The following is a 19,242-nucleotide window of genomic DNA, read 5'->3' as shown; positions in this document are numbered from 1 at the left end:
ACGCTGCGCTTTCAAAACATGAGGCACCTCCGGATTGGATTTTTCTCAGGCTTTCGCCTGCAACATCAGTTCTGTTATACTCACGGACAATATTTTCACAGTTTTGGAAACTTTAGAGGGTTTTCTATCCTAAGCTGTCAATTATATGCATATTCTAGCATCTTGCCCTGACAAAATATCCCGTTTACTACGGGAACGTTTTTTTTTTCAAAAATGAAAATACTGCCCCCTAGTCACAACAGGTTTTAAAGAAAAATGATTCATTCAGTTCAAGGTGAGTAATCGCTGTTCTGATGTCAATAAGATCTTATCGGTCTTAAGAGTCGGTAGCAGCAACATTATGTACAAAGTACATTACAAACAATGCGAAAAAGCAAACAAACATTGTGAAAAAAATAAGACAAAATAACAAAATAGCACAGTTGGTTCAGAGCCCAGAAAACGGCAGCCATTCCCTCCGGCGCAATTTGACCACCAGTCTATTACAACTTTTATGAATTGTTGGAGGAGACTTGCTCCAACTGTACAGATTTAGGTAAATCAGAGGTTATTGTTATTGGTGATTTTAATAAAGACATGCTCAAAAAGGACAATGTTTAAAGTTCTTAAGAATTGTTATGTTTGCCTTACACTAGCTGATTGATGAGCCCACCAGGACCATCATTGACCTTGTGTTGGTTTCAGTGAAGTAAGGTATGAAGGTTTAGAAAACAGTTTTTAATTGTCATAATTCATAAAAAATTGGTCTATTAACAACTATAGTTAATTGTTCATTGTTAATTGTTTGACGAAATTGGACTGGTCTGCTCTATTGAAGTGCAATGAAGTGCAAAATGCCTGGGGCAATTTTAAATCATTGTTTATAAGATGCTGTAGACAAGCAGGCTCCATAATTTTATTTTAGAATTAAGCAACGAACAGAACCATGGATAAACGCTAACATTTAAAAGGCAATTAAGCTTAGAAATGAACGCTTTCTGTAGTTCAGGAAATCGAGAGAAGATTTTGTTTTTACAGACTATAAGAAATTAAGAAATTAGGTTAACAGGATGATTGAGAAGGCCAAGAAATATTATTTTAATGACAAAATAGTTGAGAATAGGAACAATCGGAGTAAATTATGGAAATGTCTGAAGTTGTTAGGGTACAGTAACAAATTAAAGACCAAAGCTCGGAATCTTAGCTTGGACTTTGGAGGAAAGGTTACATCAACCAGTCTGAATAGCTATTTTATAGCTATATTTAATACATTAGTTAGCAAGTTACCTTTTCAATAAGTTTGCTATGGGGAGAGTCAAGTCCAGCAGTTTTACTAACGGCAGGTGATTCAAGTAGATGTTTTTTCATTTGAAAAAGTCAACTGTATTAAAGAACTTGACCATTCAAAAGCATTTGGTTTTGACAACATTCCTGACAGATTTCCAAGGGATGCTGTGGTAATTATCACAACCTGTGTAACTCAAATGTAAATCTGTTTATGGAATTAGGATTTTTCCCCAGTGAACTAAAACTTGCAAGGGTCATTACTCTATATAAAAAAGAGAATGAGTTAGATCATGGAAACTATGCCAAGAGGGTGCAAAGCTGTCATCAAGGCAAAGGGTGGCTACTTTGAAGAATCTGAAATTTAATTATATTTTGATTTGTTTAACACTTTTTGGTTACTACACAATATGTGTTATTTCATTGTTTTGGTGTCTTCACTATTATTCTACAATGTATAAAAGAGTAAAAATAAAGAAAAACCCTTGAATAAGTAGGTGTGTCAACTTTTGACTGGTACTGTATATATTTTGTAGGTATATTAACACAATTTATTCGACAAAAGTGATGATTGAAAAGTTATAGTAAAAAGACTGCATGGGGGCATTAAGTTTATTTAAGGATTCATCTAAAAAAACATATACAGTGGGGAGAACAAGTATTTGATACACTGCCAATTTTGCAGGTTTTCCTACTTACAAAGCATGCAGAGGTCTGTAATTTTGTATCATAGGTACACTTCAACTGTGAGAAGGGAATCTAAAACAAAAATCCAGAAAATCACACTATATGATTTTTAAGTAATGAATTTGCAGTTTATTGCATGACATAATTATTTGATACATCAGAAAAGCAGAACTTAATATTTGGTACAGAAACCTTTGTTTGCAAAGATCATACATTTCCTTTAGTTCTTGACCAGGTTTGCACACACTGCAGAAGGGATTTTGGCCCACTCCTCCATACAGGCCTTCTCCAGATCCTTCAGGTTTCGAGGCTGTCGCTGGGCAATGCGGACTTTCAGCTCCCTCCAAAGATTTTCTATTGGTTTGAGGTCTGGAGACTGGCTAGGCCACTCCAGGACCTTGAGATGCTTCTTACGGAGCCATTCCTTAGTTGCCCTGGCTGTGTGTTTCGGGTCGTTGTCATGCTGGAAGACCCAGCCACGACCCATCTTCAATACTCTTACTGAGGGAAGGAGGTTGTTGGCCAAGATCTCGCGATACATGGCCCCATCCATCCTCCCCTCAATACGATGCAGTCATCCTTTCCCCTTTGCAGAAAAGCATCCCCAAAGAATGATGTTTCCACCTCCATGCTTCACGGTTGGGATGGTGTTCTTGGGGTTGTACTCATCCTTCTTCTTCCTCCAAACACGGCGAGTGGAGTTTAGACCAAAAAGCTCTATTTCTGTCTCATCAGACCACATGACCTTCTCCCATTCCTCCTCTGGATCATCCAGATGGTCATTGGCAAACTTCAGACGGGCCTGGACATGTGCCGGCTTGAGCAGGGGGACCTTGCGTGCGCTGCAGGATTTTAATCCATGATGGCGTAGTGTGTTACTAATGGTTTTCTTTGAGACTGTGGTCCCAACTCTCTTCAGGTCATTGACCAGGTCCTGCCGTGTAGTTCTGGGCTGATCCCTCACCTTCCTCATGATCATTGATGCCCCACAAGGTCAGATCTTGCATGGAGCCCCAGACTGAGGGTGATTGACCGTCATCTTGAACTTCTTCCATTTTCTAATAATTGCGCCAACAGTTGTTGCCTTCTCACCAAGCTGCTTGCCTATTGTCCTGTAGCCCATCCCAGCCTTGTGCAGGTCTACAATTTTATCCCTGATGTCCTTACACAGCTCTCTGGTCTTGGCCATTGTGGAGAGGTTGGAGTCTGTTTGATTGAGTGTGTGGACAGGTGTCTTTCATACAGATAACGAGTTCAAACAGGTGCAGTTAATACAGGTAATGAGTGGAGAACAGGAGGGCTTCTTAAGGAAAAAATTACAGGTCTGTGAGAGCCGGAATGCTTACTGGTTGGTAGGTGATCAAAAACTTATGTCATGCAATAAAATGCAAATTAATTTCTTAAAATCATACAATGTGATTTTCTGGATTTTTGTTTTAGATTCCGTCTCTCACAGTTGAAGTGTACCTATGATAAAACATTACAGACCTCTACATGCTTTGTAAGTAGAAAACCTTCAAAATCGGCTGTGTATCAAATACTTGTTCTCCCCACTGTATGTGGTGCACAACAATTGTCTCTCAAAAACAATTAGCTGCTGATCATATTTCAGGTCTGCTGAGAGCAAACTTGAATGTTGTGTTGTGTTCAATGTAGACCTACATTACATGAGAATTATGAGAAAAAAAAACATGCAGGGCTTGACATGAACCTGTTTATCCACTTGTCCTACAAGGAGATGTTGTATTTTTGGTATCATTAAAAGTGAAGACTGTTATTTTATCAAATCAATTCTCTGTAATTATTATTACGTGATTAAACTAATCATGTAAATTGAATTAACTAGGAAATCGGGGCACCACGGAAAATCTTCAGATTACAAAATTATACTTTTCCGGATATAACTCTTCAGATATTTTAACATCTGATCACTTGGTCTTCTATTAATGAATTTTTCTTTACCTCACGTCAATCTCATTCCTAATGTCGTAAAATGTTGGTTATCTGCATGTACCCAGGGATGTCTACACACATTTGAGAATTATATTAATTGAAATAGTAATCCTTTGCACATGAACTCTCACTCATTCGGGAATAATTGCAATCAATATATATTTACGCCCATGTGTCGTTGTGATTTTCTCTGTTGGAATCCGGTCCGTCTGCTGAAGAATTCATCCGAGTCTCTCACTCTCTTTCGGTTAGAATGGATACTTCAGAGTACCATTCAGAAATGTTCTCATTGAATAGTTGTTTCGGGCGGTTGTCGGTTTTTTCTTCCCAGGTTTACACAATTTCTAGCTGCAGACTAGTAATTAGTATCTGATATTTTCTCTTATTCTGTAGGGATCGATAGTCTCAGAGTTTAACCATTGCTTAGTCTTGGTACACAAACTTGTGCCACCTCAGCTTACACCGAGGTATGCGTGGTCTTAACTATTCGCAATCACAGCTCACACCGTGGGTTTGCTTAGTCTGAAGAGGATTTTCTTAGGAGGGGGTTTTATTCGTAACAATAAGAAAGGGCTGTTCCATGATGCCAGACTCTGTGCTCACGGGGGCGGGCCAATGACTTAGTTAAACTTTAAAGGGAATACAATTCTCTCACATTAAAGGATTCACATCATATTACATAATTTCAAAAATAGTTTGATCTTTACTCATTTATTTCACACAAGAATTAGATGTAAACCCTCAAAATGGAATCACCTGTATAAACAGAGTTAGGGTAATGTATTGTCTTTCATGAGGTCACAAACATGAAACAAAACGGACCAGGTCGTAGCTGGCTTCTCCACCGACCACTTTCACATTCTTCAAAATATGGATATTGTTCAGTTCTCAAATTCTGTGATGTAGTTGAAGTTCCTTTGTTCTACTGTGAAACTCTCGATACTGCATGGCCAGGAAGTCTCTTTTCGGAATTTATGACGTGGGGGTTAAGTTGAAAATCTCCCCCCACCCAATAGGAGAGGAGGTTGTTCACATCTCTGCTGGCCAATTCACTGAAAGGGCTAGCATCACGACAGAGGTGACTGAGGGAGGTGACTGAAAATGTTGTGTTGTTTGATGCAAGATATCTTTTTTTTTTTTACAGAGATTCAGACAAATTATGCTACCCTCTGCTTATTGGCTACTTAGCATATCCAAACCTGTCTCAAAATTCAATACTGCCCCTTAAAGACAAAAAAATTATCTTTACCTGACTCGCTTTTCGAAGATGTCTCGAAATGTATACATTTTGTGCTCTTTTAGGAAGCAATCGCTCCCCTATTCCTGACTAAAAATGTTCTATAACTGGGCTAATACCTCACTAACTAGCAAAGGATATGAACAAAATGTGCACACATGCAGCTTTCGCATTGATCTCAAAACAAGCGCATCTGCAAACGACCGCTCATGTCGTAAACACAGTTCAGTTCAATGTAAATGGCACAGATCCATAAATGTCAATGGTCTATTTGCATATAGGCCTACTGCAGCTCTGATTGTTTATGCTGAACAGGTCTATGTAGAGTACGAGTATTGTGTGTCATTGCAATAGAATCCTTCTCCGATGCATTCTGCCGACAACAAAATCTCTTGGTTAGCTTGTTTTGTTTCGGTATGTTGCATTCAAAGTGGCTAATATTGCGTTGATTCGAGGGAAAGGTTGATAGTGTTAGGTTCTAAATCAAGAGTAAAAACTCACAGACGCTTAGTAAAGCTCAAACCAAGTTTATTCACCCACTGGGTCACACAGCTGCATAAGACAAAGATATATTCACACAAGAACGGGTATTTAAGCTTTCCTCCTATGCTGTGTCTCCTCCTTACACTTCTGAACAGCCAATGCATATCTGTTGCTAGACAGAACTTTAGTTATACCTGTTCTTCCTCACTCCTCCTCAACTCACGGCTGTCCTGTTGACTTGTACCAGACTGGGGCCCTTCTCCTTTCCATAGGATCCCTACTGTCTAACAATGAAATACATGACCCGATTCAGGAAACTTGTCGTATGATTTCTTGAACATGTGAACTTTCATGTGCCTTAATATCAAACTTGTATGCCATCTGTAAATATGAATAAATTGTTAAATTACGAGCCAAGTTGGTTTAGCCACAGAAAACGACAGCAATCTTCCCGCTAGCCATTATTGGCTGAGATAGTGAGTGGGCTGAACATGCCGAGGGATGCGCTTGTTGTGATGGACTACTTTCTGGAGGACAATCGTTGCATGCTGAATCTCTCTGACTCTGAAAATGAATGTCTGTCGTGAAGTTTTCATCCATGTAAATGGGTAAGAATCTAACATTGAACCTGTCAGCTAGCTATGACAATCAATTTGTTTTGCTAGTTAAAGCTTGCTGTTAGCTAGCCAGCTGGAGTTTGATGGCTGGCTTGCTCACGGTACTCTATGGATTGGGATTTTAGTTAATTCTTTAGCTATCTAACTAATATTAACGTTATATGTCTAAACAAAAGACCCCAAGTTAAAGCTTGCTATTAGCTAGCTAACGTTAGCGGACGTTAGATGGCTGGCTTGCTAGCTAACATTAACCTATATGAAGTGTTATTTCCTGTTGTACAGTTTCAATGCTCTGGAGCATGGTGTTGTTGTCACCAAGGAGTGTTCAGAATCAGTCGGGACCAGATTTAAGCTGCTGCTGACATCCTTCCTCCCATAGATGGTCTGCCTGTACAAGCACCACCTAGACTGGACACAGCTAGACCCATCCACTAGGCAAGACTTATCAAAATATTGATATATAAAATAAATATTGATATGTGTGGTCGTGACATGATTTTTTGACATACCACACAGACTCACTAAACACAAATTATTTGTTTGTACATTATGCCTGAGTTTTGGAGTGTGCCCCTGGCTATCCATCAATAAAAAAAAATCTTTAAAGAATTGGTCCGTCTGGTTTAAGGAATTTGAAATTATTTATTATTTTTACTTTTGATACTTAAGTATTTTAAAACCAAAAACCAAGTAGTATTTTACTGAGTGACTTTTACTTCAGCCATCTTCTATTAAGGTATCTTTACATCTGGACATTCTGTTTACCTGAAATTTTTCCTTATTGTAGGCTACTACCACTTTTAGTCTTAATCTTTACTACACTACTCACTGTTTAGCACATGACCTCATATGTGAATGCTTAAAGAGATGGGTGGGACTGGTTTAAGAGGGTGTGAACAATGCTGAATGGGTGTAGATAGACAAAGGAGAGCTCTCCAGTAGGTACCAAAACATTCAAAGGCCCTTTTCTCAAAAGTGAATTTACAAGTTTATCAACTTTCAAAGCAGAATTACTTTCCCATTGTTCCTCAAAAATGCAGTGTATGATACCCCATTTTGTAGCTCTGAGTCTCTACTTTTTACAAATGTAAAAAACCCAATTTCAAATTTTGCTGCATAAGACCAAATCCAGGTTTGAGTCACATATTCTAACAGAATGTAAACGTTCTACATGCCCCTCTCTCCCTCAGTGACATGAATATGGATATTTCACATTTTCAAGTTTAGGAGTCAGAACCCATCAATAGTGTGCATAGGGAAAACTCTAGAGCAGTGGTCACCAACCTTTTCTGAGTCAAGATCAGTTTGAGTCAAAATGCAAGCCGAGATCTACCGCTCCGATTTTTTTTTAACATGCCATAACCTTTTCACACATACCAAAAAATGGGTGTGATACTTTTACAGGGGTACTTGCAGCTTAAGCTCAAACCGGTGTGATTAGAACGCTTATTTAGAATGTCCAATTTCAACTTACGCAACAGTTAGAATTTGAGCTGGCCACACTTTTTTTCACAGAAACATTTTGCACAAACACAGTCCTTACAAAGTTATGTCCTGAATGTGGCCAGTTTATTTTTGGATGCAATGTTCAGACATTCACAGAAGTAGTGACAGCATACACAATCATCCAAACCGGAAAATGTAGGCTACATTAGTCCTAGCCAACTGAGGAAAGATTGACATAACACAATTGGTCATATTTACATATATAACTCCCGGCTGACAGAAACCACAATATGAATTAGCTAATAGCAATTACTATTTACAATTCCTCACATCACGGGTGAGCTCACCATTAATCAAAATAGTTGAGGAAAGCACTTTCTAGAAATCGAAAATAATGGGATGATGGGTAGTTTGTGAGTGGCGCCATGCTTGTTTTTTCATGTCAACAAAAGATAATAAGAGAAGACAAGATGAGTTTGGTCTGCATGTTGAAGTGGGTGTGTTGTCTACGATTATTCACTTCTCTTCATTCACTTCCGAAAGTTTACTCGAAAGGTAAGTCAACCATTCCTTCCCCTCATTATAACATCTTTGGTCTGACAGACGTTTACATGACACCCAGAATGCATTGCATAATGTCAAAAAACAAGGTGACAAACATGCAGTGCATTCGGAAAGTATTCAGACCACTTGACTTTTTTCACATTTTTTTACATTACAGCTTTATTCTAAAATTGATTGCATTGTTTTTTCCCCTCATCAAGCCTACATACAGTACCAGTCCAAAGTTTGGACACACCTACAATTTCAAGGGTTTTTCTTTATTTTTACTATTTTCTACATTGTAGAGTAATAGAGAAGACATCAAAACTATGAAATAACACATATGGAATCATGTAGTAACCAGAAAAGTGTTAAACAAATACAATTTCATTTTAGATGTTAGATTCTTCAAAGTAGCCCCCTTTTGCGTTGATGACAGCTTTGCACAATCTTGGCATTCTCTCAACCAGCTTCATGAGGTAGTGACCTGGAATGGATTTCAATTAACAGATGTGCCTTGTTAAAAGTTAATTTGTGGAATTTCTTTCCTTCTTAATGTGTTTGAGCCAATCACTTGTGTTATGACAAGGTAGGGGTGGTATACAGATGTTAGCCCTATTTTTGTAAAATATCAAGTCTATATTATGGCAAGAACAGCTCAAATAAGCAAAGAGAAATGCCAGTCCATCATTACTTTAAGATATGAAGGTCAGTCAATACTGAATATTTCAAGAACTTTGAAAGTTTCAGCAAGTGCAGTTGCAAAAACCATCAAGTGCAATGATGAAACTGGATCTCATGGGGACCGCCATAGGAAAGGAAGACCCAAAGTTACCTCTGCTGCAGAGGATAAGTTCATTAGAGTTACCAGCCTCAGAAAATGCAGCCCAAATAAATGGTTCACTGTGTTCAAGTAACAGACACATCTCAACATCAACTGTTCAGAGGAGACTGCATAAATCATGCCTTCATGGTCAACTTGCTGAAAAGAAACCATTACTAAAGGACACCAATAAGAATAAAATACTTTTTTGGACCAAGAAACACAAGCAATAGACATGAGACCAGTGGAAATCTGTCCTTTGGTCTGATGAGACCAAATTTTAGATGTTATGGTTACAACCACTGTGTCTTTGTGAAACGCAGAGTAGGTGAACGGATAATTTCCGCATGTGTGGTTCCCACCGTGAAGCATGGAGGAGGAGGTGTGATGGTTTGGGGGTGCTTTGCTTGTGACACTGTCTGATTTATTTAGAATTCAAGGCACACTAAACCAGCATGGCTACCAAATTCTGCAGCGATACGCCATCCACAGTTGGACTATCATTTGTTCAACAGGACAATGACCCAAAACACACCTCCATGCTGTGTAAGGGCTATTTGACCAAGACGGAGAGTGATGGAGTGCTGCATCAGATGACCTGGTCTCCACAATCACCCGACCTCAACCCAATTGCGATGTTTTAGGATGAGTTGGACCGGAGAGTGAACGAAAAGCAGCCAACAAGTGCTCAGCATATGTGGGAACTCCTTCAAGACTGTTGGAAAAGCATTCCATGTGAAGCTGATTGAGAGAATGCCACGAGTGTGCAATGCTGTTTTCAAGGCAAAGGGTGGCTACTTTGTAGAATCTCAAATATAAAATATATTTTGATTTGTTTAACACTTTTTTGGTTACTACATGATTATGTTATTTCATTTCTTCACTATTATTCTACAATGTAGAAAATAGTACAAATAGATAAAAACCCTTGAATGAGTAGGTGTGTTCAAACTTTGACTGGTACTCTACATACTGTATGCTACAGTAGAAACAACAACATGAAATACAGAAAATAAGGCACTTACTTTTATAGGAACACACACATGTCCAAAGTTATTACTTATAAGGATAACAAGAATGAAGGCAATGCGATCTCAAGACAGAAAATGTGCCAGTTCATGCAAAACTGTGCAAATGTCGCATACTTGATCTGCAGAAACACTAGGGAAGTGCTTGGGCTCTCCTCGAAGAGAGACGTTTGTCTGGCTCAGTAAAGCCTCAAACATAAATTGTCTGCAACACTGTTAGAAAATAATTTGAAATTGAAGTGTTGAAATAGCAGGTAGCACGAGTTAACTATCCTGTTGCGTAACAATCACATTTGGAACAGTGAGTGCATTCTAACTTCGCATTCATAAAACAACTCACGCTGTGGCGTTAACCAATTAAAAACAGTACTGTCGCAATGAGGTTTGTGCAGTAAGCTATAGGCACAATACATTATTATAATATTGGCATTGCTTGATTTGCCCTGCCAATGTATTGGAGTTCAGGCCATTTTTTTTAATTATAATTTTTTTTGAGGTGGCTATAATAGATGTGGTAATAGATATGTTGTTGTATTACTTGTAAAGCACAACTGAGTGAGCATACATTTAAAAAATTCGCTTTTCATTTTTATTTTACTGGGCGGGTGCCTGTATCTGATGATCAGTCAATGGAGGGAGAGAGCAACATCCCTCCGTTCTCCCTTTCCTCCACTTACACTGACCAAAAAGGGACACAGTCTTCCAGGTCATGGCGAAACTCGAGTCGTTCCGCATTATTTCGTGCACAAATTCATGTTTTAACCCCTATGAACAGAGAAATTGAAATATTCCTCAATATTAAAAAAGACCTAAGCCGCTAATAATAACAACAATGTAAGCCTTTCCTACTCATTCATTACTGCTACAGTGCTTGTTGTAGCACTGAGTGGAAATAAGAAGAACGCGCATTTTATGGCTTGTGGAAGTGCTGAATACAAAGTGTTGACATTGCAGAGTAAGAACTTCAACAGGAACTCACTCATAAAAACAGCATCTTGTTGCTGTTTTCGTTGACAGTGTCTCTCTAGTCATGGTTTTAAACGTTTTGAAATCTCACGGTATCAACTTTGCTGTAGCTTTCTTTTATGTCTGCTATATTACTGCAGACACGGTCATCTGAGCCATTGATTGAACAGTGGTAGGCCTATAGTGCACTTGATTTGCTCTCTGGGACCACCAGGAAGGCTGAGTTTGCACCATCAGACACAGGAAATGTTTCAAAATGGCAACAATTTGTCTACCCGGCGAGCGGGAAAGCTGAATGGGTGCACCTACCGCCAACAACCCAAGGCGGAAAAAAAAATAGGAACACAAGGCTTTATCGTTGGGTTTTTAAAGAAACGTTTCACGATCGACTAGGAATGCCTTGGAGATCGACCAGTCGATCGCGATCAGTTGGTGACCAATGCTCTAGAAAGTTGAGTGAAGTTCGATCTCGTACTTCTCTCTGTGGGTTGATATTTGTCTTAGGGAGCTGCACCGCAGTCTGGGGCTACTGCACGCACTAGACAGGGGTGGGCAACTCCAGTCCTCGAGGGCCCGATTGGTGTCACACTTTTTCTCCATCCCTAGAAAACACAGTTGATTAATCAAATTGCATTCAAAACTGAAGATCATGGGTGATTATTGGAGTCATGTGTGTTAGCTGGGGCAAAACTGTTACACCAATCAGGCCTTCGAGGACTGGAATTGCCCACCCCTGTAAGCAAATTCACAGCTTAGAGAGAACATTGCTGCACACCCAGGTTGAATATTACTTCCCTTTTTATTTGTGCTATCAACCACCAGAGATAATTAACTGCAAATGTGTAATTATCAAAAGGAAAAAGGGCACCGACGTGGTTTTTAGATTTCAACACAAAGGACCCCACTCAAAGTCAATTTTTAGAGGCCTGAATATATTTTGGCCTAATATAATTGACCTTAGAGCTATAGGGAAACTAATGCAGTGTGTGAGTACAATAACCTGGGGTTGGATCATGCATTACCAGGCCGTGAGATATGGTTATGTTTAGCGATTTAGCAAACACGGTGGTGTTTTCAGGAATTTATTTAGAGTTAATGCTCTTCTTGCATTTAAAATGGGTGGTGGGAGTTATCAATGTTCAAATCTACATAAATATGAATATGTGGAGCTGAAAAACATTGTCTGGAAAGAACCACTGTCTCATTTGCAAGGAGTCTAGGATGACGTAAGTTTTTTGTCTTAAATCATTAGACATTCAGTCAAGCACAACCACTCAATGATTCCTATGTATGTTTCATCCGACTATCAGAGATGGATTGATGTGGCTGAGGGTGAATGGTACAAAGACAGTGATCTGCTAATGAACCAATAATGAACATTCAAATTACTGGATACAGTGCACACAAGAGACTACTTTCACACAAATGCAGATCAAATTGCTCTGGCTTATTCACTGGAAACAAATTGAAATAAATTCATTTGCATTTAAGGTAATGCCTTGGCTTTTATAGGGCTGTTACTTGGGGGGGTTGAAGATATGTGGGCTGTGATCCTTGCATGCACCACAAAGCTTCAAAAATGAGGAGCAAAATGCATCTCTTGGAAGGGTTGGAATTTTTCAAGTAGAGGCAGTGGGCTTCGTGTAAAAAATCTCATTTGTTCCAACAATGGGAAATGGTGCACAGAGATATTTCTTGATCAAATGGGTAGAAGGAAGGCTCAGTAGTGAATAAATCTGCTTCTGGGTCTCCATTTCTCACATACCCACACAGGGGGATTGCTGCGTCTGGGTGAAGGGAAAATAACACTGCCTAGCCAAATATGTTTCTCTCTTGCATGTGCACACTGCTGCTTATTAAGGGAAAGAGTAAAGTTTGTTTTTTCCCTCCATATTGCGACAGCGAGTCCCAATGCACACTGAAACAAGCTTTGGAAATAAAGAGTGCCCTTTTGTTTTGGTTTTAATCCTTTTGAAGAAACATACTTTCCAGTGATTTTCTTTTGTTGTTCCAATGTCCAATGCCCTTTGCACATTGTATGGCAGTCGAAGAGAGAGAACTGCTCCTCTCTGAGAAAGAGCTCTTTTGGTTCTGCTCATTTCAAGTAATTCATTCAGATTCGTTCAGATTTTCCTGTTAGTGCTCCTGAAACGTATATGAATAACGCAACATTTTTTGTCAAGGGATTATTACGGTCACGCACTTCTTGATTAATACACTCAATCAGGAGACATTCGATTTGGGCATTGCCTCATTACGTGTCAGGCTGTTCCCGGCTTTCCATGGCCAACTCCAACACATTTCTGGGCGTGTCCAATAAAGGTGGGGCGCAGTGGAACCAATCGCACCAGACAGACAGAACTCTGAACGGGGGGGACACAGTGAAGGTGGTCAGGGTATACCGGTGTGTATCAGATAGAATTAAGCCACGATGAGGTGAACCATGATTGAGTGATGATCTAAAGCAGCTGGGTGCTTGGAAGGCGGCTGTGTGAAGCCATGAAAGACATATTTGTGTCAGACACATTCACATGTATGCACACCACACCCACATGTATGCACACACACTGGTACGCACACTCTGAGACACACACACACTCACTGATACAATGCAGATCCATTGTCGGAGGTCTAATACTGACATGGTTGGAATTGGTTGCAGATGACATCTCTCTTCCATTAAAGCAGTACAGTGCATTTTTCTGGCCCCACAAAAAAACCTTTCCATTCATGCCCTTGTTAAAATTGCTTCTCTCAGGACACAGAGTTTAATAGGAGGATGACACGCTCTGCAATCTTTTCCACATGCTTGTCTCATTTTCATTCAGATGTGCATATGGGGTGAGGCAAAGGCTTGGCTTGGGCCTTCAGTTTATTCCATCCTTTATAACCCTCTCTCCATATCGAGGCATCGCAGTCCCTGTCGTCAAGAGAGAACATCTAGTCCGACCAGAAACAATATAAACTGACAGGGCAAACAAATTACAATTAGAAATGCTGAAAGTGATAATGAAACATTGTGTCTGGGTCCCCAACAATACCCCAGCTAATGAAGACCTTTCAGTTAATGAGAAGTAAAACATGATTATGGACAGAGAGTCAGAGCACTTGTCAGCGACAGTGATATTTACACACACACTCAAGTGTTGTCATCCGTAATTTAAATCCCCTTGGTGCTTGTTAACAGTAATTGAGATATATAGAAATCTAGTGGTCTACTTTTCCCATTTAGCTTATGAATGTGATATGATTGTCATCATGGGAATAATAGGACTGCAGAGTACAGGAAAGTTGTCATCTTGGCCGAACAGAGTATATACAGTTTAGGCTTTCATAGACCTACAGTGCATTTGGAAAGTATTCAGATCCCTTTACTTTTAACACATTTTGTTACGTTACAACCTTATTCTAAAATAGATTAAATACATATTTATCCTTCTCAATCTACACACAATGCCCAATAATGACAAAACAATAACAGGTTTTTTGAAATGTTTGTAGATTATTTTATTAAACACAGAAATACCTTATTTACATAAGTATTCAGACCCTCAATTAAACTAGAAATTGAACTCCGGTACATCCTGTTTCCATTGGTCATCCTTGATGTTTCAACATCTTGATTGGAGAGAACCTGTGGTAAATTCAATTGACAGGATTGTGTCGAAGCACAGATCTGGGAAAGAACACCAAAATGTTTTTGCAGCATTGAAGGTCCCCATGAACAATTTGGCCTCCATCATTCTTAAATGGAAGAAGTTTGGAACCACCAAGAGTAGAGTGGCCAGACGGAAGCTACTCCTCAGTAAAAGGCACATGATAGCCTGCTTGGAGTTTGAAAAAAGGCACCTAAAGACTCGGAACATGACAAACAAGATTATCTGGTCTGATGAAACCAAGGTTGAACTCTTTGGCCTGAATGCCAAGCGTCACGTCTGGAGGAAACCTGCCACCATCCCTACGGTGAAACATGGTTGTGGCAGCATCATGCTGTGGCTATGTTTTTCAGCGGCAGGGACTGGGAGACGAGTCAGGATTGAGGCAAAGATGAAAGGAGCAAAGTACAGAGAGATCCTTGATGAAAACCTGCTCAGGACCTCAGACTGGAGTGAAGGTTCACCTTCCAACATGACAAAAACCCTAAGCACACAGCGAAGACAATGTCCTTGAGTGGCCTGGCCAGAGCCTGTACTTGAACCCAATCGAACATCTCTGGAGAGATCTGAAAATAGCTGTGCAGCGACACTCCCCATCCAACCTGACAGAACTTCAGAGGATCTGCAGAGAAGAATTGGAGAAACTCCCCAAATACAGATGTGCCAAGCTTGTAGCATCATACCCAAGAAGACTCAAGGTTTTAATTGCTGCCAAAAGTGCTTCAACAAAGTTCTGAGTAAAGGGTCTGAATACTTATGTAAATGTGTTTCAGCTTTTTATTTTTAATAACTTAGCAAACATTTCTAAAAACATGTTTTTGCTTTGTCATTTGTGTGCAGATTTATGAGGGAAACGATTTAATCAATTTTAGAATAAGACTAACGTAACAAATTGTGGAAAAAGTAAAGTGGTCTGAATATTTTCTGAATGCACTGTATGTATTCTAGCTGTCTGATGCGTCATATGAAGCAGGGCAAATAGAGTACAGTGTTCTATTGTGTGATATGCAGTATCCAGAATTCTAGAGGCAGTCTGTTATATTGTTCTGAGAATTCCAAAACGAGTCTCCAGAAGGGGGTCATATCTGAATATGATTCACAAAAGAGCATTACGAAAGAGCATTAATTGGTCAATTCGCTTACAAGACAGAATGAAGACAAATTGCAGTGCTCTTTCAAAGTTATTACAAAGCATAAGTAAAAATTATTACAAAGCATAAGTAAAAATGATGCGGAATCATTAAATCCTCATGCCTGTCTAGCTTGAAATACCACATTATATTCGGAGAGGCCTTAAGACAATGTCCAGAGACGTCTTTTGAGTTTGAAAATGTAATATTAACAAATGAGAGCAATATCTTAGAGTTCTGTAATTAGTGTGTATTTCAATGTACCCAAGCTGAAGGAAAGGTAGGCTTTCCTCCTTTGTGGAATCTAACTATAGAGGTACACTCCAAAAAAATGCTGGGTTCAAAACAACCCAATTTGGGTAAACATTGGGTTATTTTGACCCAGCCAGTTGGGTCACTTAATTAGGATGTTGGGCTATTGATGCTGGGTTATTGAGCTATGACCCACATGGTCAGATCAGAAGACTGGAGGCATGGTTTAGTAGGGCCATGGCTTTCAAATAGTTATTTTTCGCCACCCGGGTCATGTTCTGTTTTATTGAAATCACATGTCAAGTTTGAACACTGACACCTGTATATCTTTTATGAGGATTAAACATATCCCAATGTTGGGAGAGAAACCACTTTGTTATAATATGTAAATTATGTTCTTAAAACCCGTCAACGGTTGTTATTAGCAAAATTAGCTTGCCAATAACCTGGCGTCTTATTATCGTTGCTGTTGTCATCAACCAGAAACCAGAAACAGGGTATGCCATCATATTACTTGTTATTCTTTTTTTACTTCATTGCTCAAAATGACGGTGCTGAAGCGACCACAAGATGCTGTATGTACTATGTTGCTTGGTGGTACGATTTTGGACAAGTCCTGAGTGAAATAAGTAAACAGCAGACATATGTTTGATGTTGTTGGTGTTTGATGCTGTGAAACTTGGAGAATAGCTCTCAGATTAGCAAGTAATGTCATGATCACCGGGTTGATACAAGCAAGCATATCAGTGGTGGAACAGTGTTTAGCTGTTGGCCCTATATGTGACCAACGCCTCAATTCGGTCTTATGTAGCAAAATTTGAAATTGTGTTTATTTTACATTGGATAAAAGTAGAGACTTGAGGAACAATGGAAAAGTCATTCTGCTTTAAAGGTTGATAAACTTGTAACCCCACTTTTGAGAAAACGGCCCTTTGGATGTTTTGGAATACCTGCTGGAGAGCTCTTCTTTCTCTACACCCATTCAGCATCATTCACACCCTCTTAAGCTATAGCCCCACCCATCTCTTTAAGGATTCACATGTGAGGCCATGTGCTAAACAGAGGGGTTTAGTAAGAATTTTTTGGGGGAAAAAATGCCTTCTGTAACGTGAACTTTCATGTGCCTTAATAACAAACTTGCATGACATCTGTAAATACGAGTAAAATGGTTAAATTATGAGCCTAGATGGTTTAGCTATGATTGGCTGAGATAATGGATGGGCTGGACATGCCGAGAGATGAGTTCTGATTGGTCTGCCATGTAGCATGCTTCTGTCTATAACATGAGATGGTCAGTATGTGTAGATAATCCTTGCTACTGTAGCGTTTTTGAAAGATATCATGGACAGCTGCAAAAGTGTTTCTACTGCTCTCAACTTTGCTTCCCTGAATTTAGCAGGCACTATCCGTAAAGATCAGTGAGAAAAAAGTTGTGATGGACTATTTTATGAAAATTAATCAGACGATGGGGAACTCCCTGATTTAGATAAAGACATGTTCATTGAACCAGACAACCAGTCTTCTGATGACAGTGAAAAGGCCATCAACAGTGTAGTTGTCACAGAAGAAGTTGATCAAGTTTTGAAATCAGTGGAATGCCAGGGGGAAGCAGAGTATGGTTGCACATGGAGAGGGAGTCGAAAACAGAACACAGAAGGTTGTTGTATTACATCTTTGAAATAAGGGCAAACATGGCATCCATAACAGAGAAGGAGAAGCGTTCAACCATGTATATGTAGCAGGAGCAGTTTTCACCTGCATGTATTTGTATGGAGTTCGTCAAAATATTATATCCTCATTCTAAAGGGAGTAAGTTCCAAGATGTTATGTCTCTATTAAAGGCTTTTATGCATTGTTCTTATGCCCTCTCCTTGTATACGCTAGTATCGGTGTGGTGTCAAGTTCACTATTGCCACCATATTTGAGTTCCCTTTCATTTATGATTATGGGGAAGATGGTCCATAATTTGAGGTCTGCTTCTTTTTTTGATATAACATGTCATAATCCTCATACAGGTCTAGTCTAACTGTATAAAGTGCCTTATGAATGTACAGTATGGATCAAACTGTGTGAAGATCAGACTCAGTATTTAGCTGCATTTTGTATTGTGATGCTAGCTAACTACTTGGTGCTAAACAAACGTTCTGAATGTTTACTTGTGTGCTTTATTGCCAGGTACTGTATGTTGTGTCTGATTTACTGTGTTGAAAATGTATTTTTAGAATGCTATCTTTGAAGCTAGCTGGTTGTTGTACTCCTGTCTTGAGTCTTGGTTCATGTTACTGTAAAATAGAAAAATGTATTCTCTTAATATTTATTATTTGAAATGATTATGAAATGTAAAACTATACAATCAAATTGTGTTTTTAAAGCCATATTTGTCCTTTCATTTATGATTATGGTGAACATGGTACGTAGAAAGTTGAGGAGCTAGAGGAATGTAAATTCATAATCCTCTGATTCTAAATGGAACACCTAAATTGTGTGCTTCATTGCCAGACTATAATAAACGGGGCACTTGCCTGAAACAGATTATCCATATACGAAGAGTTTAGCTACATTTTCAGCTATTATACATTTCTCATTTAGTCAGAAAGTCGTTTTCATTGCAAGTTAAAGCGTACTGTTAGCTAGCTAACGTTAGCTGGCTTGCTTTTTAGCTAACGTGCATGATCTTTGTAGCAATATTATCCGTATCTAGGAAAGCCATTTGGATTGCTAGTTATAGCCTAATGTTAGCTAGCTAACATTGAACTTATTTGGTTAGCTTAAGCTATCTGCAGATTCATGCACGGTTGCTAGCTTTGACAATCAGTTTGAATTGCTAGTAGTATGGATTGGGATTATGGCTCTTTGTTTGGCTAGCTAGCTACATGTCTTAACAAAACACTCTACCATGCATTTAACCATTTCACAGTACCATTTACACCTTCTGTATCCTGTGCATGTGACAAATAAACATAGCTTTTATTTGATATTGTAATTGTTTACCAGAGACGGTAATGTGAAGAACAAAATGACCTGCACCAAAGTCAGATTAGGATATTGGCCAAAGACTAAATAAAGTGTATTTCTAATAGTACTTGTTGATACTACCACTTTGAAATCGTTGGTTGTTTCCTACACTACCTTACTCACTCTGTTTAGCATATGGCTTC

This window comes from Oncorhynchus mykiss, chromosome 4, assembly GCF_013265735.2.
Source record: "Oncorhynchus mykiss isolate Arlee chromosome 4, USDA_OmykA_1.1, whole genome shotgun sequence".
Lineage (NCBI taxonomy): Eukaryota > Metazoa > Chordata > Actinopteri > Salmoniformes > Salmonidae > Oncorhynchus > Oncorhynchus mykiss.
This window is presented reverse-complemented; position numbering follows the sequence as displayed.